Consider the following 25,241-nt stretch of genomic DNA (forward strand, 5'->3'; position numbering starts at 1 on the left):
TATATTTAAAAATAATAAAAAGAAAAAGGAAAAAAATTATTTTATGTTGGAGTACAGCTGATTAACAGTGTTATGTTAGCTTCAGATGTGAAGCAAAGATCACTGAGGGAAGTAGGGAATAGTAGGGAAGGAGTTGCTGCTATAACCAGCCTTATACATCCCTTTAAGGAGACATTTTCAGATTGTCACACACACGCACACACACACACACACACACACACACACGACTGGTACAGCAAGCAAGATTCAGGTGAATGTTTGCTTTCTGTCCTTCTTTCCTCAATTGCACTGACTCAAAAATCCAGTTAGAGGGTGAAAGTAGACAAAGGGTGGAAAGATATTCAAGACTTGGATTCAAGAAACCAGGTACGACACAAGTCACAATACAAAAGCTGTTTTGGTTTCAGAAGTGGTTTCTTCTCCTAAACTGATTGTTGAAGGGAAGAAGTGAGCTGATGATTGCCTTTGTATTTGAAACCAATTGAAATCCTGGCCCTCTGGCTTGGTCATTAATATATTTTGTAATATGATGATAATACTTTCATTATACTATGGATGAAAGAATAGAGATCAGAGTCAGAAGATCTGACCTTAATCCTCTAAACTTTCAGAGTGTCCCATGAAGTTCCCCATCTAGAACATTTAAGAATCAACCTTTAACTGGCCAGCTCTCAGTTCTTCATAAAAACCGAATAAGCCAATGAATCAGAAGGGGCTTCTTAGACTGACAAGTGCCTTGCAGGTGAAGCACCTGCCAGGTGTAAGGGCCGCCTCTTATTACTACAGATGGAGACGTTAGTCTTTTCTCTGCTCTTGGGAATTGCTAGTGGAATGACTTAGCGTCTGTGGGGAGGGGCCTACGGCAGCCTCAGGGGCAAGGCCCCAGGCAGTGTGATGTGGGAGGTCGCCCGTGGAGTTTGCGTCCTGTGTCACAGCAGGATGCACCTGCAGCCAGCCGGTCAGACTTGCCCTCGCATCTGGCTGTATAGCTTCCTGTGATCTCTAGGGAAGTGTCATCAGCTGCTATATTGCCGTGCAAAGCATCCTCTGGGAGTGATGTTGAGGCCAGACTCAGGTGCTTGGGAGCTTCTGCCTGAGTTATGTCTTGTGTTCTCTGCTGCCTAAGAAAGGTTTTCCTAGCTTCAAACCCAGAGCCGGTAACACTGGCAGATGGGGATATTTATTGAGTAAGGGCAGAGTCAGGAGCATTAAGCCTCCAAGGGCTCAGAGAAAACAGGCAGGACATCAAGAAACAGCCTCTGGGCCAGACAGGAAGGCAAACAGGTGGCATTCACGGTATGTAGGGAGAGGGGACGATGACTCCTGAGAGTCAGACCTGCAAAGTCAGTAGCCTGGACCAGAGAGTTCATTTTTAGGGAGGATTCTGTTGCATTTCAAGCTTGATAGAATTGGGTGTTTTCAAAACAACAGACAAGAGATAACTATGGGGGTCAGGTTCAATCTGCTTATTTTGCACTGGAGGCAACTGAGGTATTTGGTAGGGGCTTGCCCTGGTTACACTCCAAATGAACAGAAGACCCGAGGGTGCATGCCAGGTCTTGTGATTACCTATTGCTGGTTGAAAAGGACCATCATTTTTGCCTCTCTTTGACCTCAGTTTCTTCATTTGGAAAAAGAGGGGATTGGAAGAGCTGTTCTCGAGCCCTTCTATAATCTTCTAGCTCCAATATTTGATGAGTCCCAGGGACCCAGATTCAATCCTGGCCCAGGACCTCACCCCCTCTAGGTTGTGCTCTGAGGAATCACACCCTCCCTCCTTACTCTCCCTCGGGAATCTGCAATAATGTTTCATCCCTGTTCGCAGACTCACTTTCACAAGAGGAAATCAATAGATTCTTCAAGCGGTTGGACGACAGGATGATGCCTGGGCCTATTTTGTCAACCAGGTGGCTCTGCTGAGGGAAGTTGTATGAGTCATTGTCGGCCAGAAATGTAAATCTGGCCTGAGGCTTCCCTTGCAGCAAAATTTAGGTCAGTAATAATCGTGAGCGTCTGTGCAGCACGTTACAGTTACAAATTGCTTTACATACCTCATTTGTTTATCACAACTATTCAGAGATGTCGGTGTTATTGTTGTGCCCATTTTGCAGATGAGGAAAATAGGCCCCAGAGGTATGGTAACTTTCCTAAGGTGACAGGAAGTGTGAGTGGTCAACCTGGGACTTAGTTGTCTCTTAGGACTTAGTTAAGTCTTTGGACTTTACAATCCATGTTCCATGTACCATGTCTCTTTATATCGGGCTTCTTACTGCCAACTCAGCTTCCAAGGAACTAAACAATAGCAAGGAAGGTCCGTCTGCTTTGTGTCATTTCCGTGGGGAAGCGATGGCTGTAGAACACCAGCGTGGGTATTACAGTAATGGCAACAGGCTCAGGAACAGACCTTCCATCTCTCAAATGGAAGACCAAGTCTCCTGATTTCCGAACCAAGGCCTTTTTTTTTTTTTTCTATTTTGTGAAATATGAAACATAATTCCAACACTTAAAAAGAGGATGATGACAACTATAACATTGCAATAAACCTTCTTGAGTGCATGTGTGTGCTGAGTCACTTCAGTCGGGTTCAACTCTTTGCCACCCTATGGACTACAGCCTGCCAGGCTCCTCTGTCCATGGGATTCTCCAGGCAAGAATATTCGAGTGGGTTGCCATGCCCTTCTCCAGGGTAATCTTTCTAACCCAGGGATTGAACCTGCATCTCCTGCACTGGTAAGTAGATTCTTTATCACTAGGGCCATTTGGGAAGCCCATTACCCAAATATTTCTAATTGTATCCACTTCTGAGCTTATAGGAATTGTGTACTTCCTGGCCCCCTTGAGCCAGGGAGGATTGTACAATTAGTCCTGGCTAAACTTTGTGAGAAGAGGTGACCATGTCACTTCTAGTCTGGAGTGTGAATTGTTCTTTCTCTTCCTTGGCATGGCTGCCAGTAAGAGGGTGGTAGCTGCGCTGTCTGCTTTGGTCCATGAATGACAACAAGAATCAGAGCCCCTTTGCCAACCTGCCATGAATGAGCAGAAAAAGCCAAATCTCTGTTGTCTGAAGTGTCTATGATTCAGACTTTTGTTACCGTAGCAAAACCTAACCTATCCTTGTTCATTTTTCCACCTCCCTGACTTTGAAGGCATGCATCAGCTTTTAAAAGAAACAAACATTACCCAAAACAACTGAGTCTCTTTCTAACTTACCTTTTCCCAGCCCTTTTCCTTGACCCCCCCAAACAACCACCATCCAAAGATGGACATCCAATAGGTTGTCCTATTCATGTTGGGTACATTTATTCCATAAACATGTGTCCAAGACAATATATAGTGTTGATTCATGGTTTTTTTTTTAACACGGATGATGTAATAATACTGACTTATTCTGCAAATTGCTTTTTTCATTCAATATTATTATTTTAAATAAATTGATATTGGTACATAGTTTATTCACTTTAACTTCTACACTGCTTTTCTTTTTCTTAAATGTGTTACAATTTATTAAGCCCATTTTCTTAATAATGGGCTTTAACATTTCTATTCCTTCGCTTCATATTGTCAGACTTCAAGAATTTTAGCTAATCTGATGGATGTGAGATGGCATCTCTTAATTTTTAAATCTGCATTTCTTTATTAGTGAAGTTAAGCATTTTACCATATGCTGAGAATCATTTCTCTTTCCACACTTTGCATGTTGATACAGTCTGCCAGTGTATCTTGATTGCTTTTAATTCTTCTTATGGAGGTATAGGATTTCTCTGCTATATTCAGGGTATTAATTCTTTGTCAGTTACATATGTTGAACATGCATCTGTGACTTGCTTTTATTTTTTTATTTTTTTGCTGCCCAGTTCTCAGTTGTTGCAAGCCACTGGCTGCCTGCCTACACACTTAATTTTTCAGATCATGGCAACGACATGGTGAAAATAGCTTGGAGGTGTATTTTGAAAAGCCTGTGTGAATAAATGTTCCTTGACTCTAAATATCTGTAGTAGGCTCAGGAATGTGTTCTTACGAAAGAATCTGTGAAGGACCTGTTTTGCTTACTCAAGGATCTCATTTGCTAATATAATTCTGTGGTGAAAGCAAAAGAACCAGGTGTAAGTGGAAAAAAAAAAAAGCCTTAGTCACTAAGGCTTGTTTGGGCTGCTCGGTGCTGAACACTGGGGTGACAGGTTCTCCTGCCATGGTGAATCCTGGCAAGATCTGCCTGGCTCTTCGGACATTCTGCAGCCCCAACATATGTGGGAGGACACCTGAAAGAAGTTTCTTCCTCAGGTGGGCTCTCCTCTCCACCTACACACTTTGGAGAGCCTTCACCAGGGTGTGATGGTGGCAAGTTTGGGACGCATTCATCAGAAGGTAGGAGAAAGCAGTGTCTTGAAAGTGCCTTTAGCTTTCCAGTGGGGAGAGTCACTTTCAAGCTTTGTTTATCTCTCCGTGCCTCAGCTAACCCCAGGAGAAAACCTTAGCTCAGGACAGGAAGCTCAGAGCACCCAAAAGGATGACTACAGAACTCAGGACTATTTATGTCTGCCTCTCACATGTCGCTCCATCTCTGCCCCAGGAGGCCAGGCTGCACAGGTGCTCTAAGGGCACCTGATACCCCATCACTCCCTAGGAAACCAATGGGCCTGGAGGAAGCTGAGCTCTGGGATCAATTACGCTGGTGAAACTACAAAGGCTAGGGATGAGCCAGGAGTGTCGTGGCTTAGGAACGACTTGCTGAAAAAAGACTCAGTGTTCCCAGGTGGAATCCAGTGGCCCCAGGGGGAAGTGACCCAGCATGTCTGGCCCATCGGCCCTAGTTGCTTGGCCCGAGGAGCCAGGACACGCCTGCCGTTCCGGCTGACTCACTTGAGTGGCAAATTCTTTTCTCCCGTACAGTCCTTTCATCTTCAAAGGGAATTTATTAAGCCCCACAATGCTATCCGCACTGGGCCAGGTGTTGCACTGGCCCATTAGGTGGACACAGGCTTCTGCCCCCAGGAGCGTGCCAAATGAGGTGGAGGATAGCAGCTGAGACTGTTGACATTGTCCAAGATTATCCTGAAGCAGCTGGTACAAACCCTCCTGCTGTTTGCAACAGTGTGTATAAAACTCTCGGCGCATGCTGTGTTCTCTCTCCATCCCCTTGCCTTAGCTCTCTCTGTTCCTTTTGCCTGGAATGCTTTTCCACTCTGTGTGCTTAGTACCTTCAAATGCCAACTCCTACACAGAATCTTGGGCTTCCCTTATGGCTCAGCAGTACAGAATCTGTCTGCAGCGTGAGAGACCCGGGTTCAATCCCTGGGTTGGGAAGATCCCTTGGAGAAGGAAACGGGAAGCCACTCCAATATTCCTGCCTGGGAAATCCCATGGACAGAGGAGCCTGGTGGGCCACAGTCTACCAGTCCATGGGCCACAGTCCATGGGGTCTCAAAGAGTTGAACAAAACTGAGCACAGCGTACACACACAGGTGGAGTCTTCTCTGATCACCGTGGGTGGAGCTGACCTCTCTGAAGTCTGCATCCACATGGCATTTTGTATCCTTGTTCATATGGCACATACCACTTATGCCAGAAACTTCTGCTTGCTTGTTTATCTTCCTTTGTGGAGTCTGGCTTTCTTGAAGGTGGTTTTTCTGGCTTTTTCCTCTATATTTCCCCACCAAGAATTCAGTAGATTCTCAGTAAACACATGCTGGATTAAGTAAAGCAAGGGTACAGCGTGTGCTTTTATCTGATTCCACCTTGTGGCATGACTGTAAGCAGGTCACATGTGTCTGAGTCTTAGTTTCCTGCTCTGTAAAATGGGAGCGGGGAGGATAAATGAGGTAAAGGGCCTCCAAGAAGTTTTCTGGCTCTGTCATCTATGATTTGAACATTCTGGTCTAGAAGAAAACCGAGAGTTCATTATAATTCAGTAAAGACCAGGGTACTGTTCTAATTTACATGTATTAAAGGGCCCCATAGATACTTTCCACCTCTAGTCTGTCACCTTTACAAATTAGAATTGTGCAAATTATCTGACTGAAGCTTCAAGAGGCTTGAGATTGATTACAGGAAGTATATACATTTTATCTTCCCTGGGGAATAAAACTGTTGAACTAAGAGATTCTTTGAAAGGAATTTCTGACTGTGTCTTCTGATGGCTTTTGTCAGCCTGGGTGCTGGGAGGGGTCACTGCGTGGCTGTGCATGTCACCCCAGCATCTCTCTTCCCATGGATGCAGGCTGCATGCATATGTCAGTTCCAGTAGCTTCTGACCCATGGACCAACACTTTTCCTACACCATCTCTCTGCCCCTTGATTTAAAGGTTTGAAATTCCCTGCTTGAATAGTATTGAGTGGCTCTCATATTCATAAGATGCTGGGTACTCTGCCGCTTCATTCATGTCTAACTCTATGCGATGCTACGGATTGTAGCCCACTAGGTTCCTCTATCCATGGGATTTTCCTGGGAAGAATACTGGAGTGGGTTTCCCTTTCCTCCTTTAGGGGATCTTCCTGACGCAGGGATCAAACCTGTGTCTCCTGTATCTCTTGCTCTGTAGGCAGATTCTCTAACACTGAGCCACCATGGAAGTACTTATAAGATGCTAATAATACACAATTTTGATCTTGTCCTGCCTATGAAGAGAGGCAGGACAATGGTTATTATTGACCCATTTTGCAGATGGAGCTAAGACTCAGACAGGTGAACTGACTTCAGAAGCTGCATGATTAAGAACTTCTGAGTCCGGCCTAGGGAGAGCCATTTAGTCCCAGTTTTAAATTTCATGGACTGCTTTAAAGATTGTTTACATGGCTGTTTTCTTGACTGGTCGCCCTGAGGCTTGTTATTTGGTGAAACCAGAAGCAGGTGAATTCCAGCAGAAGGAAAAAAGGGATCCTAACCAACTTCTGATTTTGTGGCATCAAGAGGCTGTGTTCATTAGTGAGGAGGGAAGTCAGATGAGCTAGGGCTGTCCACTGGAGGTTTCTATCATTAGCATCTTACTTTGCCAGTGAAGGAGGTGTTGCAACCTGACGGAGGGCCTCCCTCTGAAAGCCTGAGAAGACTCAGGTGTAGGGCAGGGTGAGGGGACATCTTAGGGGGTGGGATCTTAGTGTCCTCCTTTCATTTCTCAAGTCGAGCTCAAGGGAGTATAACTTGCTAGTTGTATCTGTGAAATGGAGAGGATACATCCTTCCCAGCTTACATCAGGGGGCGATTGTGAGGGTCACATATTATGTGGAGGTGACAGTGTTCTGGAAACTGAAAGTGCCAGATGAAAATCAGGCAGCCTCATTCCACTTCCATAACTACAAATGGTCTTACTGGAGGGATGGGAGCTCAGACCAGTGTTCTTTTCCTAAAAGTGGTTGCAAGATGCGTTATGCAAGAGAACACATAACCTAGAGTATGAGTAACCACCGTTCTTGTCAGAACACTGGAGAGGATTAAGTTAGGTAATGATGTAAGGGCATTTTAAAATGGTAATGACTGCTATTGTTATGACATTCTTGTTCCTCAAAGGTTAAAAGGTAGTTCTTAATAACCTGAATGGAATTTACCCAAACCCTCTGTGGTGTTATTTATGTTGTAGCCCTGCCTCATCCTGGGACTAGTTTTACTTGGCTGAGAAGTAACAAATGGGCTGGGCTGAAACTCCTCTGCTCAGATTTTATTTCTCGTATACCTTTTGGATGCTCTTTCTGAGTCAATGACTCTAGCTTTCTATAACGTTCTATAGGCCTCTGGTCCCTTTGGCTCTAACTGATCCCTGAGGACTAATTCCTTTCGGAAGAGGATTTGTTTGTTTGTTTGTTTCCTTTTACCTGGAGAAAAAATAGTTATTCTTATAAATTGTAAAGGAAAACTCCTTGGGAGCCCCAAAAACACTTGAAGTGAATAGGGTGCAAACTTAGCTTAATAATATCAAAGGAAAGCATATATGCTTTTTATTTCCTAAGAGAAGTAGAGGCACCTGATGATATGGGATATGCACTGAGGATATTAAAGTGTAAATAAAAATTAAAGCCATAAAAATAGCAAGAAGACAAATATGTTAATTATAAGGTTTTCTCAGTACATTACTGCAATTGAATGTTAAATATATCTCCGAGCTTCCTGGCAGGCCAGGCAAAAAGTAAACAAGATGACTAACACTATGTTCTTTTTCTGATTGAAGGGAGTGTCTTGATTGTTTGACTTTTTTTCTGGTATTAATGTGGAAACCAAATCTCATACCTAGTAATCCTCAAGGGTAATGAATCTCTTTAGCAAGAGTTTTACGTCTAATGCAGGAAAGTTCTTCTTATATCTCCTTGTTCCCCCTTCTGAGTTCAGAGACTCATATTAGCTAGTGCCTAAATTTCTTCTCCTAGATATTCCAAAGTCACCTCAAACTGAACATTTGCCAAACTGAGCTTCTTTCTGAAATTAGGTCATTCTCCTGGGTTCATTAATTCTGTTAATGCAGCACATACACAGGCTGTCCTTGCCATAGAAATCTAAGGACTGGAGCTTCAGCTTAAGCATCTTATGGCCTAATTCTTACATCCATACATGACTACTGGAAAAACCATAGCTTTAACTATATGAACCTTTGTCTGCAAAGTGATGTCTCTGCTTTTTAATATGTTGCCTAGGTCTGTCATAGCTTTCCTTCCAAGGAGCAAGAGTCTTAATTTCATGGCTCCCATCACTCCCATCATTTGTTTAGATGACTCTAACCCTAACCTCCAGCCTGCACCCAATCCATCCTAGAGACTCTCTCTGGATTTGGTTTAAACCCACCCTCTGGATTTGTTTAAATCCATCACCACTATCTTAGGTCTCACCTGGGCTACTGCAATGGCTTTTTAATTTGCTTTTTTATGATTTCAACATGTTTTGCACACTGCTTCTCTAGAAATGGATCCATAAAAGTGAAAACCGAACCCTTGTGCAAGTTTTCCAAAGGCTGTGCGTGGCCTTCACGGTGAGATCTATACTCCAGGCTTGGCAGGTGAGAGTGTCCAGCCTCATCTGCTGGTGCATCTCTTACAAATTCTGTATCACAGTCTACTTGCTCCCTCAGCACACATCATGCTCCTGCCTCTGTGCTTTGCACCACCTATTCCTCCTGCCTAGAGATCCCTCCTATTTTGCAAACCTGGCATCCTCCATTCTGGAAAGCATTTCTCATCCCCTCTCAACCCCCACCATAGTTAGGTGCTTGCTGCTCTGGAGACCCCAGGACCTAGCATATCTCAGTTATACTTAATACATGGTGCTGTAACCGTTGGCTTTGTTTCTGAATCCTCCAAGAACATTAACTCTTTTTGGAGCAACAGTGGTGGAGTTTGTTTTCTTGGGCTCCAAAATCACTACAGATGGTGATGGGAACCATGAAATTAAAAGGCACTCACTCCTTGGAAGGAAAGCTATGACAAACCTAGACAATGTATTAAAAAGCAGAGACATAATTTTGTTGGCTTCCCTGATAGCTCAGTTGGTAAAGAATCCTCCTGCAGTGCAGGAGACCTCTGTTCGATTCCTGGGTTGTGACGATCCAATGGAGGAGGGATAGGCTACCCACTCCAGTATTCTTGGGCTTCCCTGGTGGCTCAGCTGCTAAAGAATCTGCCTGCAATGCAGGAGACTTGGGTTCAATCCCTGGGTTGGGAAGATCCCCTGGAGAAGGGAAAGGCTACCCACTCCAGTATTCTGGCCTGGAGAATTCCATGAACTATATAGTCCATGGGGTCACTAAGAGTCAGATGTGACTGAGTGCCTTTCCCTTTCAGTTTGCTGACAAAGGTCCATATAGTTAAAGCTATGGTTTTTCCAGTAGTCATGTACAGATGTAAAAATTAGACCATAAGATGCTTAAGTTGAAGCTCCAGTTCTTTGGCTACCTGATGCAAAGAGCCGAATCATTGAAAAAGACCCTGATGCTGGGAAAGATTGAAGGCAAGAGATGGGGGCAATAGAGTACGAGATGGTTGGATGGCATCACCAACTCAAAGGACATGAGTCTGAGCAAATTCCAGGAGATAGTGAAGGACAGGGAAGCCTGGTGTGCTGCTGTCCATGGGGTCGAAAAGAGTCTACATGACTTAGCAACTGAAAACCAACAAAATACAGAAATGGAATCTCATTCATCCTCAGTTTCCAGCTCTGTATGTGTGTCTGACATAATTGGAGCCTGATAAGTTTTTGTTGACCAAATGGGTGGAAGAAAAGATAGAACACTGTTTGACATGACCCAGTGAGGTCAAGTTTAGGATGTGTTCACTAGCAGTACAGAGTTCCATAGAACTTTTTCTTTAAGATATCTAGAGGAGTGGGTGGAGAGACAGTGCTTTAGGGAAACCTCCCTTGAAGGCATCTTTCTGTGTCAGCCTTTGGTAGCAGCTGGTGGCTGACAATGAATGGTCGTTTGCAGAAACCTTGGTGACTGATATCCTGTGTGCCAACCAGACAAATCTATATGTCTTGGTTATCCTGTATGTAAGTGGATGGGTAGGGGCAGTACTATTCTATTAAGAGAAGAAAGAACCTGGCCAGATCATGGATTATGGTGGTGTCTTCCTGGGTTTCCCTCAAGAAGTGTTACTTTCCATTTATGCCCTGGCACAGCATGGATTGAGCCCTTTCCCTGCTCCACTCCATCTAGTTTTGCATCATGTACCATTTTTGTCATATGCATCTGTATTAACAGGGACACTTTATAAAACGCAGGTTTCCCCAGGCCCCCTCATCCGCTCAGAGATGGTCTCCAAGTTGGCTGGGGAAATCTATCAAGCAGGCTCTATTGCCTAGCTCTTCACTGACCCTGTCCCAGCTCCAGGTTGACAGAGCTTGGGCTCAATCTTGTTTTTAAACTCCATGGGTCATTTGGTGTGAAGGTCTGTGGGCGCAAGTAATTTCCAATGTCCCTGGGCCCAGCACAGCAGAGTTTAACCACCCCACAGTCCTGGGGGCTGCTCTCTTCATGTCACACCAATCCCGCCTGGGGGCAGCTCTACTCTAGGGAAGGGATTTGAGCTCCTGTGCAGGGCTTTTCCAGTGTGGTGTTGGTTGATAATTCTTGTGAATAGCCATGAACAGTAATCCATTTTTGGAAGTTAATCATGATCACTCAAAGCCCAGTAGGATTGTGCTATTCTCAAAACACTCACACTGGTGTGATTGCCTTTGATCCCACCATAGCCCTATGAGGCAAGCAAACCAGGGCTGTTCCCATTTTACAGATGTAGAAACTGAGACTCAGGGAAGGCAGGTGACTTGTAAAAGTTCACACAGATGAGATTGCTAACACCTGGACTCAAGTTTCCTGACTCCATCTTCATGCTGTATTTTGTTTTACCTTGCTTGCTGCTCTATTATCAGATTTGCAAGTTGAAGAAGAGGAACATTCCTTAGGATGATAGAATGGTATTTTAGGCCTCAACAATGTCCATGAAGAAATCCACAATTGAAATTTGCTATAACAATGCTAAGTACAAATTTAAATTAAAAAATGTTCATCTTTGAGTTACTGGAGGAACAGCACTGTGACTAGACATTAAAACGTGAACCTTGTGTTTCAAGAAGGGTCCCAAAGTCCATTACACCAACCTCAGCACTGAGCAAAGTTTCTGCAGTGTGATGGAACTGGCTTGCATTCAGTAGGGAGAGCCAGTGGTGGGCATCTTTTCCTCACTTCATGGTTTAGGGATGTCACACTGGTCGCTTGAAATCAGCATGGCGCTAGAATTTACCCCACGGAAATCAGCAAGTGCTACAATTCCAGGCTTTGTCATCCCAGAGAACCAGTTCTTAAACATCTACCATCACACCACTGTTGCAGCCAACAGTGACTGGCACACACTAAGAATGTGAAAATTCCTCTCTGTCATCTGTGTGGGACAATCTTCAGTTTTCCATTCTAACCACAAGTCGTATCCCATTCATGGTCTATGCCGTTCCTTGAACAGGGGATTCTTTCCAGCTGAGCTTGCAAAACCAAGGTGGATGGGCTTCTACCAATAGTCCTTCATATTTGTATAGTTTGCAGATTGTCTGCATACCCCTCACTACCTCAGAACTTTCTGTGGTCTGTGGGGCAGATGCCTTCTCCTTTCAGTAGAAAGGAAGGCCCTGAAGATCCCACAAAGGATGTGACCCCTCGCAATGTCACAGGCCTGATGAGTGCAGACAGGAGCTTGAATCCTTCTTGTTCTGTGCTCCTTACCCTGGTTCCAGGCACCCTCCTTCACCTAGGACACTTGCAATATACCTGTAGCTCAGGCTGCAGTCTTGGTCATGGAGAAGGGATGCCTAGATGCAGTCCGGGGTATAACATGTCTTTTAGCCTTTGGCAGAAAAGGACGAACAGGCTAGCTTGGGAGTTTCTGCAAATAACAGCTTGCCCCACTTTACTCGCCTCATGCAAGGGCAGAAGTTTACTTTCACTCCCCCTTAGCCTTGATCCTCTCTTTGATTCTTTTAAAAACTATTCTGGAGACTTTCTGTCTTTAGGTCCTGCTCTCAGCAGAAATTTGGAGCCTCCTGAGTGACCAGCATTAATGCCCCACTTCCCCTCTTGCACAACTCCCAGCTTCTCGACTGCCCAGTGATGGAATTATTGATTGGTAAGCATTTCACAACACATTTTCAAAACATGCTGAAGGTCAAGAATTAATGACTCATGGGCAGTCACATTTCTGTCTGCCCATGGCCATTCTATGTTATATTAGTGAGGCTGGTGGATACAAGACCAGGGGGAAACCGAGATAAAAGTCAACTCTGTCCAGCTCTGGCCAGCAGGACTATTCAGCGGCTGAAAAAAATAGAATTCTTGGTCTTTTCTTTAGCGCGTGTTCTGTGGAATCACGTGATTTTTAATACCAGGTATCTTGAAGAATATAAGATTAAACTGAAGGATTTCAGGACTGATTTTGCCACCAACTTATCCCAGCAGGTCAGAGTAGCAGGGAAGCACTCAGCTGAAGTAGAAGGCCAGGGTGATATCTGGAGGAGGGGGGGGTGGCGGGGGGAGCGGGGACTTTGCTGCTCAGTCTGTGATTGTACGGCAGTCCTTTAGACCTTTAGAGAGATAACCCCTGGTCCAGTCTTGTAGATAAGTATTCATCCCTTTGAAAAAGTGAACCTTGTTAGTCGCTCAGTTGTGTCTGACTCTTTTGTGACCCATGGACTGTTGTGTGTGTGCTAAGGTGCTTCAGTCATGTCCTATTCTTTGCGAGCCCATGGACTGTAGCCCGCCAGGCTGCTCAGTCCGTGGGATTCTCCAGGCAAAAATACCAAGTGGGTTGCCATGCCCTCCTCCAGGGGATCTTCCTGATCTGTGTCTCAAATCGAACCTACGTCTCATGTCCCCTGCGCTGGCAGGCGGGTTCTTTACCACTAGTGCAACCTGGGAAGCCCATGGACTATTGTCCACAGCCTTTTTTTTTCAGGTAAAAATACTGGAGTGGGTAGCCTTTCCCTTCTCCAGGGGATCTTCCCGACCCAGGGCTCAAATCCTGGTCTCTTGTATTGCAGGCAGATTCTTTACCAGCTGAACCACCAGGGGAGCCCATTCACCTCTTTGTTTGAGGTCAATAAGAACTCCTCTTGGGATATTGTGGAAGAGTACCTAGCACCCGAGAGTTCCAGACCAACAGGTTCACTCTCAACTTGGCCACCTATGATTTGCGTACACTAACAAGTTGCTAAACCTGTTAGAGCTTTAGTTTCCTCACCTGTGAAATGAAGACAATGACAAAGGCCTCCTTTCAGAGGATTGTTTCAAAGATCAAGTGATAAAATATATGCAAACTTTTTGGGTACAAACTCTAATGCGTAAAAAGACCTACAGTCTGATTCTCCATGGGCTGTTTTAAAGTTTTGAGGGCAAAGAATAGCAAGGGGATATTTTTTTCTTCTTGATATGAAAATTTTTTCTCACCTTTTTTCCCCACTAAAGTAATCTAATTTGCAGAATTAGAATTTCTGAATGCCTTTTCAGGAACAATTATGGAACTGAAAATTTCTTCATCATTCTCCTGTAGGTGTTCATACTCTAAATACCCGGAAGGTCCTTTAATATCCTCACAGAAATAAGTGTTATGTAGTTGAAGTAATTAGTGGTGTTTGCACTCCAGTACTCTTGCCTGGAAAATCCCAAGGGTGGAGGAGCCTGGTGGGCTGCAGTCCATAGGGTCGCTAAGAGTTGGACACGACTGAGGGACTACACTTTCACTTTTCACTTTCACTTTCACGCATTGGAGAAGGAAATGGCAACCCACTCCAGTGTTCTTGCCCGGAGAACCCCAGGGATGGGGGAGCCTGGTGGGCTGCCGTCTCTGGGGTGGCATAGAGTCGGACACGACTGAAGCGACTTAGCAGCAGCAGCAGCAGCAGGAGCAGCTCCTTCACTTACCAGCATAGCCCCTCCCCACCCATACACTCACATAGTCCCCCTCCCTCTCCAGGCTCACGTGGGCAGCATCGCTCCCCTCACCCCTGACTAGAGGAACAAACCAGTGAAAAAAGGAAGTAAATTCACTTATGCAAAGTACATTCTGGGTGAGGAAAGGCAAGCATGTCTTCGTCTTCTCTTCAGGACATATCAGGACTTATAGAGAACTTGGCAATCTTCCACTCTCACCTCTCCATTGTGAAAAAGAGCCACAAGGCTCAGAACTGAGAAATGACTTCACCAGGGTCACATGGCTGGCTTGGGGCAGAATCAGGATTCAAGTCCCCATCCCCTGACTTCTCCTACTCCTCTCTCTATTACACCAGATGTGGAGAGGACACAGAGAACATAAAAGTAGAAAGAAAAGAATACATTCTGGCTGAATATCTTGGGCTTCTGGTTTTCAAGGACAGTTTTATGATCAGTGGCAATGATGCCTTAAAAGCTATGGTGATTAGCTTGAATGAACTTCTGTAACCAACTCTTATCACAGCACATGATGCGTCAAACACCTGCTAGATCTGAGCGCTGGCACAAAAGCTGATTTCATGGTCAAAGAAGAGAGGGGGGAAAAGAAACTTGGCTGAACAAAGCTGGCAGACTTTTCACTAGAAAATTCAGAGGTAATTTCTGTAGAAACAGGAACACATTTCCAAAGGCTTTTTAAATGTCTTTAAATGTGAGAGGGTGAATTTAACAATTAATGAGATGAAGGCCACTGAGGACCGTTTGGTGCCTAAGGCCTCTTCCAGACTGGCCGCTTCTACCTGCCTTGGTCAGAGTCCTGGAAGACTCAGGATGGGCAGGTTCAGAGGTTTGCCCTGAGGTTGCTGATTTCCATCTAGGCTCCCACACAAACACATTCCAAAGCACTCGGGCTTCTCCATGGAATCTCTTCTTATTACCAGATGAAGTCAGAGGGGCAGGGGCCATCTGTCTCTCAAACGGAGTCTACCCATACAAAGTGGATTCTTTAGCCTGTTTTGGAGGTCAGCCTACATCAACAGAACAGGCAGTGGTGAAACACAAGGTCACTTCCCTTTGGCTACCTACAAATATTTGAACTGCAAGATCTGTTCATTTGTCTACTCTTCTAATAATTATAATTGGGAGAGCATTGAGTTAGAATCTCCATGGGATGTGCAGCTTGCTGGACCTCAGTTTCCTCACTTGTAGGATGCTACTCATTGCCTTGTGGACCTTGCTATTTGTTTCAGGAATCATTTGAATGACACATGGAGGTGCTGTTTCAACCCTAAAGGCTTCTGTGAGAGTGAAGGATTATTGCTACTACTCTGTATCCAACGATGTGCTAGGCACCGGGGGGATTACAAAAGAAACATAAGAGATGATCCCTGCACTCCAGGAACATATAACCCTGTATTAGGAAACAAGACAACTCATTTGGGTATCCAAATGAAATATGTGAAACACCTCAAGCCTCTATTACCTATTTAAATGATGGGTAAAGACTCTAAGATTTGTAGGAGTTTAGAGAAGCTGAGATCATCAGCCAGGCTGGAGATGTTGGGAATGATTCCTCGAGGAGGTAAGGCTTGAGTTGGGTGATGAAGTAGATAAAGAAGACAGAAAATCTCTACATCAGGGTGTGGCATAATGGAGTCAAATAGTGGAAGACTTTCTCGGTAGATCAATCTACTTGGCGTTAGAGTCACCATCAAGCTTGTTATGGATTTAAGGATTTGAGAAAGTTATTGGAAAGGGAAAGTCAGGACAGTTTTTAGGTCAATAATAAGCCATGATAATGATTTAGGAGGACTCACATATGAAAGATGGTCTTGTGGGGAGATACAGGAGAGAAGGGGGATGGTGGGGGAGTCCAGACTCGGGATGCTGTGGTTTGGACCAGACCAACAGAAACAGTACGAGAAGGAATTACATGGAAGTGAAAGAGTTCTGCTTGTGATGGGAGAGCAAAGTCGCCTTATTAATCTTTCCTCCTTTGTTCGTGTCTCAGCTTTGGGATTTGAGTTAAATTGGGCAAGGAGGAGCAAGAAATAGGGAGCATCTCTATGCGAACACTGGGGAAGGCAATGGCACCCCACTCCAGTACTCTTGCCTGGAAATTCCCATGGACAGAGGAGCCAGGAAGGCTGCAGTCCATGGGGTCGCTAAGAGTCGGACATGACTGAGCGACTTCACTTTCACTTTTCACTTTCATGCATTGGAGAAGGAAATGGCAACCCACTCCAGTGTTCTTGCCTGGAGAATTCCAGGGATGGCAGAGCCTGGTGGGCTGCCGTCTATGGGGTCGCACAGAGTCGAACACGACTGAAGTGACTTAGCAGCAGCTATGTGAACACTGTAAGATTCCAGAAAACCCCAAATGGTCTCACAGTGTCTATTTGTCTCTGCACAAAAAAAGGGTTTGAAGTTACTGGCTGATCCAAAGAAAGATAGATTTTAGGAGTTGGCCAAAATCATAAAGTTCACCTGTTCACATCTGTGGCCAATTTCAGAACTTCTGCTCCAATGTCTCCAGGAAATATGCATCCATTTTCTTCTTAGACTTCTCTCATGAAGAGCATTCACTAGTGCTTGAGGAAGACCTGTAGTTGGTTGTATCTGTGCTTCACAATTTTTAAACCTTGAACTTTTGTGAATTTCTATAATTGATTCTCTTATTTGTCCCCAGAGGCATCCGGAACTTTTTACATTCCTTTCACATCTTCTTGATTCAATCATTTAATTGCAGAAGCAGGGCCTACCTTCTAAGTGTTCCTTGTTACTAACATTTATAAATTACCTTTTAAATTAAGTGTGTGAAGTGCCACAAAATCTCGTTACTTCTCTCTTTGGTTATCACTTGACCCTAAGAAAAGAAACTTTGACTCTGGACTTTACAGAAAAAAAATAAATAAAAAAAGAAAGAGAAAATTTAGGATCCTTCTTATCCTTCTTTCTTTACTTTGACTGGGATGTTTTATCTGCCTTGTACAAAAGTCGGGTCCCACAAAATAGATGTTTTCATCTCTTTCCTTTTTCACCTGAGCGGCTGGATATCTTTCCAGGGATTTGGTATCGGAAATCAAATCCCAGAAGTTTAACTCAATTCAGGAGTCCTGCCAAGCAGAGGGTGAAGTCAGGTCAATTAGAGGGGGCAGCAAACATGAAGCTTTGAAAAAGCTGCTGCTGTATATTTCTTTACCAGCTGAGCCACCAGGGCTGTATATTTGGAGCAGAAAACAGCTTTAGTCGGTAGCAGTTGTTATTAATAAAACCTAAAACAAAATAAATCATTACCATCACCATCGCCATCATCATCATCAACATCACCCAGGCAAACCCTCAAATGTCTTCATTGACACAGAAGGAAGATTTGTATAAACACACTACTGTCCTCTTACAGCCTTTATTGTTGTCTTAAGCAAGTTATGTTGACATGGTCTCTTGTAGGCTATGCTGCAGAAAAACTTCAGTATTTGTTTGAAAAGTTTAGGGTATAAAGGATCATCTTAACAGAACATAGAAAATGCTCCATCAGATCAAAACCAACAAGTAAACAAACAGAAGCAGGTCAGTTCTCTTTTTGGCACTGAGCAGGACCATATGCTTCCAGAGATGATAATTTAAAAATAGCCTGTCACACAGCTCACATTGTCACCCCGGGACATGGTGGGGGTGGGAAGTATTGCCTCACACTCAGTGATAGTGACACTTCACATTTATCCCAACTTTTCAAAGCAACCCGGAGTACTTTCCAGTTATTAATTTTTCTTAAAAAAAAAAGAAAAAGTTGAATCCTCTGGAGTCTCTAGAAGTTGCGTAGGAGCTGGTATGAGTCTTCCCACTTTACAGAGAAGATGACTGAGGTATTAAAAGTTACTAAGTCAGGATTACGGGGTGACTCAGGGATTAGTCTTGTGCTGTTCAAAGCATGCTGGGCTGACAACTGCAGCAACATCCTGGGCTGTGAGAGCCACGAGTGCATAGGATGTTGCACAAAAAAGAGAGACAGTTGCTTCCCATTGCTTCTGTTTTGAAATGTACTTGCCTTTCATTGGTAGCATTTCATCAGTTTCCAACTTTAAGGCAAGTGGCTTACTAGCCATGGTGACCTGTATGTGCAGACCAATGTACAGAGGCACGGCTATAATCTCCACCCAGCTCCACACTTTCTGGCAACTGAGATGATTTTATACTCATCATTTCATCAGGTCTGTGTAATGATCTGTAACTTAGGTAGGGCCAGAGGTTTAAGGGAACAAGGGCTCAGGGTGTAAGGGAACTTTCTTACCTTGTGAGTGCAACAGACACCGATGGAAATCCAAGTCTTTTCTCTGCATGTGTGGGATATTTTCCTGCCCCATGCCTTCATCTAGGTCTAAGCCAAGTGGTGAGACTTGGCTGCAGACTGTGAGTTACTAGGAAAAACATCCCCTTCTGTGCTCAGGTTTGACTCTTCCCTCCATCTCCTAGTTTGATACCCAATACTCAGTTTCTAATTGGTTGCATAACCTTGAAGGGGGGATTCTAGATGTGGCAAAAAACCAAAGGAAGCCAGTAATGAACTCCCTTTTCCGGGGGAAGGAAATTTCTCGACATACTGAGAGGTCCAGGCAGATGGTCTGGATACATGTGGAGTCACTGATGCGTTTATCGAGTAGCCTTAACCCCTATTCCAACTGTAACTCCCTCTGCTCTGTATCATAACCGCTCTCTTTCCAACATCCTAAATTCCCCTGCTGCTTTCCCTTCATTGGGCAAAACCCCTATCCTGGTGAAATGTGATTATCTTCTCGGTCCTACTTTGCTTGCAACTAAGCAACAGAATGCTGTTAAGAAAGCTGCGGATCATGTGGTCACTTTAAATTTATGACCACAACCCTCAGTGGATCCTGCCAGCGTGCCCTCTAACACTTCTAACAAAGTTACTTTATCAGGCTCTGGATTGACTTTTTCATACCTTTATCTCCCTCTGAAATCTCCACTGGGCTGCACCCTCTCTGGACCTCAGGATGATGACATTCCTTCTTTGCTATCAGAGGAAATCACTGTATCTTTCCACTACCAACTCCTTGACTCTCCTGCATCTGGACCCACACACACTGCCTCCTCCTTACTAAGTGGAGGGAGTGTCACAGCCTCTTAAGTTCACTTCTTCCATGTGTCCTCTGGATGTTATCTCCTTTCATGTACTTCTTTCCTGCAACATTATTTTCTCTTATTTTGTTACACCCATTCTATTAGCAAACAAATATGTTTTCATAACAACAATTAAAAAACAGCCACTCTCCCTTGACCCTACATATCCCCATAGCTGCCATCCCGTTTCTCTGATGCCTTCACAAAAAAACTTTTAAAAAGTAAAATCTGTATTTCCTATCTCCTCTGATCAGCTCCCATTCTTCCCTCAACAATGCTCCAAATTTCTTCCGACCCTATACTTAACAGCCCTTATCAATGTCGCCAATGGTGGATGCACCCAAAGCCAAAATACATTCAACTAACTGGATTATTCAATAGAATGCAGCATGGTTGATCCTTCTGATTTTGAACATTTTCTTCTCTAGCTTTCTGGGATTCCACACTCATCTCATTTGCCCTTACCTTTTTGTCTCCTTATCTGGCTCTTTCTCCTCTGTATCAAATTTTGGAGTGCTCAGAGGTTCTTGTTTCAATTCTGTCTCTACTCATCCTAGATAAGCTCCTTAAATCCCAAAGCTTTAATATACTATCTATATGCAGATGACTTCAAGTTTCTCTCTCTACCTGACTTCTCCCTTGAGTTCCAGACTTGATAAATCTAGTTGTATACCTAATAGGTATTTCACACAAAACATGACCCAAACCAAACAATTGATTTATCCTTCTCTCCTCCTCCTGTTCCTCCTTGCCAAGTCTTCCCTGTCATGGGAAGTGGTTTGAGCCTTCTAGCTGCTATTTGTTCAGGGTAAATACTTGAATCATTCTAGTAATTTTTCTCACTTCCTTCAAACCTCCTGTTTAATCCATTAGCAAGTTACATTGACCTTTACGTCTAAAACAGGTGTCAATTCAGACTATTTTTCATTATCTCCACAGCAACAATCTTATTCCAACTACCATCATATTCTTTCCCTAGACTCTTGTGCCCCTAGTAATTTTCTGTGCAGTCACCAGAATGATGTTTTGAGAATCACAAATTATGTCACCTCTCTGCCAACTCCTCTTACTATGACCTGTAAAACCATACAGGTCCAGTCCCCTGACTTCTGTCTTATTGTTCAGTTGCCAATTTGTGTCCAACTCTCTGTGACCCCAAGAGCTGCAGGCTTCCCTGTCGTTCACTATTTCCCTGAGTTTGCTCCAACTCATGTCCAACTGAGCCAGTGATGCTATCCAACTGTCTCATCCTCTGTTGCTCCCTTCTCCTTTTGCCCTCAATCTTTCCCAGCATCAGGGTGTTTTCCAACGAGTTGGCTCTTTGCATCAGGTGGCCAAAGTACTGGAGCTTCAGCTTTAGCCTCAGTCCTTCCAGTGAATATTCAGGGTTGGTTTTCTTTAGGATTGACGGGTTTGATCTCATTGTTGTCCAAGGGACTCCCAACAGTCTTCTCCAGCCCCAGAGTTTGAAAGCATCAGCTCTCAGCCTTCCTTATGGTCCAACTTTCACATCTGTACATGACCACTGGAAAAACCATAGCTTTGACTGGATGGACCTTTGTCAACAAAATTACGTTTAGCATCATCTCCTTTCAATCTCAGCCTCATCCACAATGTTCCCTGGGTTTTTTCTCCCTCAGACTTGCCAGCGCTTCCCAACCCAAGGACCTTTGCACTTGCTTTCCCCTTCTGCTAGATGCTCTTCTTGCACACTTTCAGTGACTGCTTCATCTTATCATTCAGGCCTCAGCACAAATCTTGTCCTTCCCTGGGAGCCAATTCACCTGAGCCATGTTGCTAAGGTGGTGCCCTCCAGGACCAAGAAAATAAGTATCCTCCCCACTTCCCCACCCCCAAACAAGTATTTTCATGTAGGTTGAATCTGGATGAATTATACCGTCAACTTTTATAAGTGAGTCAGTATAAAAATTAACATTGAAATTTGTGCCTACTCTGTCCCTTGTGGTTTAAAAAACATGATTTAACCATGTCACTCAGTGATCTTTCTATGAAGCCCCATCAGATGAATTCTTTTAGGCCTAAGGGCTAAAAAGTCTGTTTCCCCTGAGGAACTGCTAATGGGACACTGATTTGGCCTTTTTTTTTTTTTTTTTTTTGGCTTTGCTAACACAAAGCTCAGAGCCACAATCTTGGCTGAATTATTGCAAATGGTAGAACTATAGGACCTGGTTACCTGTATAGACAGCAGCATTCAATAGAACTTTCTACAATCATGGAAATATTCCACATCTGCAATGTCCAATAAGGAGCCATCAGCTACATGGAATTACTGGGGACTTGAAAGGTGGCTAGTGGCCCTGGGAGGCTAGATACTTTTTTATTTATATTTAGTTTTAATTAATTCAAATTTAAATAGGCATATGTGCCATTGGACATCCCTGGTGATTCAGACAGTAAAGAATCTGCCTGAAGCTCAGGAGACTTCAATCTGCCTGAAGCTCAGGAGAGTTCAATCCCTGGGTTAGGAAGATTCCCTGGAGAAGGGAATGGCAACCCACTCCAATATTCTTGCCTGGAGAATCCCATGGACAGAAGAACCTGGCAGACTACTGTCCATAGGGTCGCAAAGAGTTGGACACAACTGAGCGACTAACACTTTCACTTCACAAGTGCCATTGGACCACATGGGCCTGGGTATTCTATGGTTTATTTCCAAGACATTAGAATTTATTTTAATGCACACCTTATCATTGGTTATTATATTTCCTGTAAGTTGCCTTAATCATTTGTAGCTGGTTAAAACACACACTCACATTTAAATGAATAATAGAAGATCACGTGGAGAGAGGAGCCTAGCAGGCTACAGTTCATGAGGTTGCAAAGAGTTGGACACGATTGAACATGCATGCTTTAGTATGTCTTTAGCCTTAGGCAACATAGTCAGCAAATGCAGACAATGAGTCTAAAATTCACCCTCTTTTTGTGCAGCTCTGTGGAAAGGCTCCAGCAGTCAGTCTGAGCTCCAGATTCTAACCTTTGTTTTGCAGTTGAACAGGAACTGTGACTCCAAATGAGCCAGCTATTCAGTATGTTCAGATGTAAAATGGGGTTTCTAGAATGATGGCTTGGTGCTTTGGGCATTTGAGATACCAGATGTGTAGCCCCTGCACCTATTCCCATGGCCCCTGGCTACCTATTTGGAATATAAGGCAGATGACACGAGGTGATTTCATTCCTGCCTGTCCCTGAGACAGAGCCACTGATAAACCAGCTTAAAACAAATATGAATCGTCCCATCTTCCAAATATCTTTAGGGAAGGAGAACCCACTCTAAGTACTTAGGTATCTGGATGGTTTTTAATACAGGATGAGCTACCATTTTTTTAAATTATATAAAAGCGTAGAACTGATGTCAGAAGACTTGGGTTTCAGTCCCATCTCAGCTACTAACTAGCTATGCAACTTTGATCAAGTCAGTTTCCTTTTCTCTTATATGGGAGGATTGAACAGAATGCCATTTAATTTCCTGTCTTACACTAGCCGTAACAATAATAGCTAACATTGATTGAGAGCTTAGAGTATGCTGAGGTGCAATACCTTATTTAGTCCTACAGTGATGATAATATTATTTCCAGGACAGAAGAGACTGAACTTCAGTGTTTCCGGAGAGTTGGCAAATGGTGGATTCTCTATCTGAACCCCATGGTCTCTTTTTAGGATTCTCTTTCCTACCTGTTCCACATTCTCCAGCATTTTGTGTTTTTTCATAGGCTTGAACACTGTTGTTTTTCTGGAGTTGTCTTAATCCTCTCAACCAAAGCTTCTCAATCTGTGCCCCAGTGGACCCAAATATTGTCTCCTTAGTCCTTGGAGTAATCAGAATCAGTGGGTTGGTTGCCGACACAACAAATGCACAATTATTCATTTGCCTACTATGCTGTTTAAGTATTCATACTATCACTTTCTAAGAATGCCATAATATGGAAAATGTTGGAAAGCATGGAGATTTAGACATACATTGTGACTCACTTGAAAGCTTTAGCTTGGACATTTCACAAGTCATCACACATACATTTTACAAGATCGTATCAGCAAGAGACGAGATGTTCTGCCCCACAAATTTACTCCCTGAGACGGGAGTATCACAGTCATTTCTGCATCTCCAACATGTCCATCTCAGAACCATCTCTGAAGCTGATCCTAAGAATAGAAGCTATCTTGCTTGGTGATAGGGTAGCAACCCCATGTTGGTTAGAATCCTAGGATTTAGAGCCAGAAGGAAGTTTAGGAAATTTAAGGCCAACCCAAAGAAGGTAGAGGATTTTTTCAAGGTCAGTGTCAAAGTTGGAATGAACACTCTGGTCTGTCTCATGCCCAATCCAGAGCCCTTTCCCTATCTAAGCCCCATGTCTCAGACTGAGCAACAGAATTGGTTTTGTTGGGAGATGAGGCTGGGGAAACATAACTGAAATTTCATCTCTCCTCTGCAGATGTCAGGAGCAGTGGAGCACCACTGGCAGAAGAACCTTCCTCCCTGCTCCTTCAAAGGCCACAGGCCCATGAGAACCATTCACTGTAGCCTGAGCCACATGCCTAGAGGCCACAGCAGTGCACAGGAAAGCGAGGGGAAGTGGAAACGTGCGAGCAGACGGCTCAAAGCAACGGGCTCACCACCGGAAAAAAAAAATAAAAATAAACACGCTCAGAAATAGTGTAACTGATATGCAAAGGAGATCAAAACAAGGGTTTTTAAAATATCCTGGCTGCTTTAGAGGCGGTGGGGCGGTGGGGGGGGGGGGGCAGGGGAGGGGGGTGGTAAATGAAGCGAGGTTACCAATATGTGGTAGGGGAAGGGGGCAATGAGGGATAGTTCACTGCAGTCTGCTGGGCCATGGGAACCTGGAACCCCCAGGGGTACTTCAGATGAAAATGTGGGAGGTCTAAATCCCCATGGGGAGCTCCGAGGCAGACATGGACTTGGGAGCAAGAACCGCAGAAACCCTCAGCCCCAGGCTCCTCCCTTCCTGACTCCCTTACTGTTCCCTGAGATTCTGTCCCCTCACTGTGTGTTGTGGTCGTTTTCCTGGAGCAGGGCACTGAGGCTCAGAGGAGCCAGCCGTGGAGGCACTCGGAAGTCCACCCAACTTGGCTGGACTTCAAGATTCAAGTCCGCAGTTTGGAGCCATGTTTCATGATTAAGGGCTGGGCTGAGCAAACTCACGGAAGACAAATTCCCCAATCTCTCAAAGCGCAATTCCCTTTCCTTTCAGTGGGTCATGAGCAACTGCAGACACGCACTCTCTTCAGAGGAAAGGTTTATTTTGAAACTGGTTCCTGAAATGGGAAACCCAAAGGTTAATGATGGCCCTGCTGGCTGTTTATAGTCTCCCTCTGCCAATGTAACCATCCCTAATAATAGCTCAAGGATCATGGGACTTTTCCAGCATCAAAGGCCATTGGTCAACAGCATAGGTAAAAAAGGGAGCATTCGCTTCTCTGTTGATCCAAATGGCCTCATGGATTTTAAGAGAGGAAAGGCACTGGGCAGGAGCGGGTGGCCCGAGCTTTAACCATCCCTCATACAGGTTTAGCATTTAAACTCACAAAGCACATTCACATCTATTATGGAGAGATATGGGCTAGGCAGGGTCAATCATTCACATTCTCCAGTTGAAAAAACTGAGGCTCCAAGCTGAATAGTATGGGCTTCTCTTGTAACTCAGATGGTAAAGAATCTGCCTGCAGTGCGGGAGA

At 44.2% G+C, this 25,241-nt stretch overlaps 1 long non-coding RNA gene across 1 annotated transcript; it reads left to right on the forward strand.

Moving 5' to 3' along the window:
* Positions 1-4,167: 4,167 nt before the first annotated feature.
* Positions 4,168-24,182, forward strand: LOC138422724 (uncharacterized). The gene is made up of 3 exons (XR_011249995.1): positions 4,168-4,365; positions 12,479-12,591; positions 23,978-24,182. It is a non-coding gene; the product is annotated as an uncharacterized lncRNA (long non-coding RNA).
* Positions 24,183-25,241: the final 1,059 nt, after the last annotated feature.

Source organism: Ovis canadensis, chromosome 1 (genome assembly GCF_042477335.2).
Source record: "Ovis canadensis isolate MfBH-ARS-UI-01 breed Bighorn chromosome 1, ARS-UI_OviCan_v2, whole genome shotgun sequence".
In the NCBI taxonomy this organism is placed as follows: Eukaryota; Metazoa; Chordata; class Mammalia; order Artiodactyla; family Bovidae; genus Ovis; species Ovis canadensis.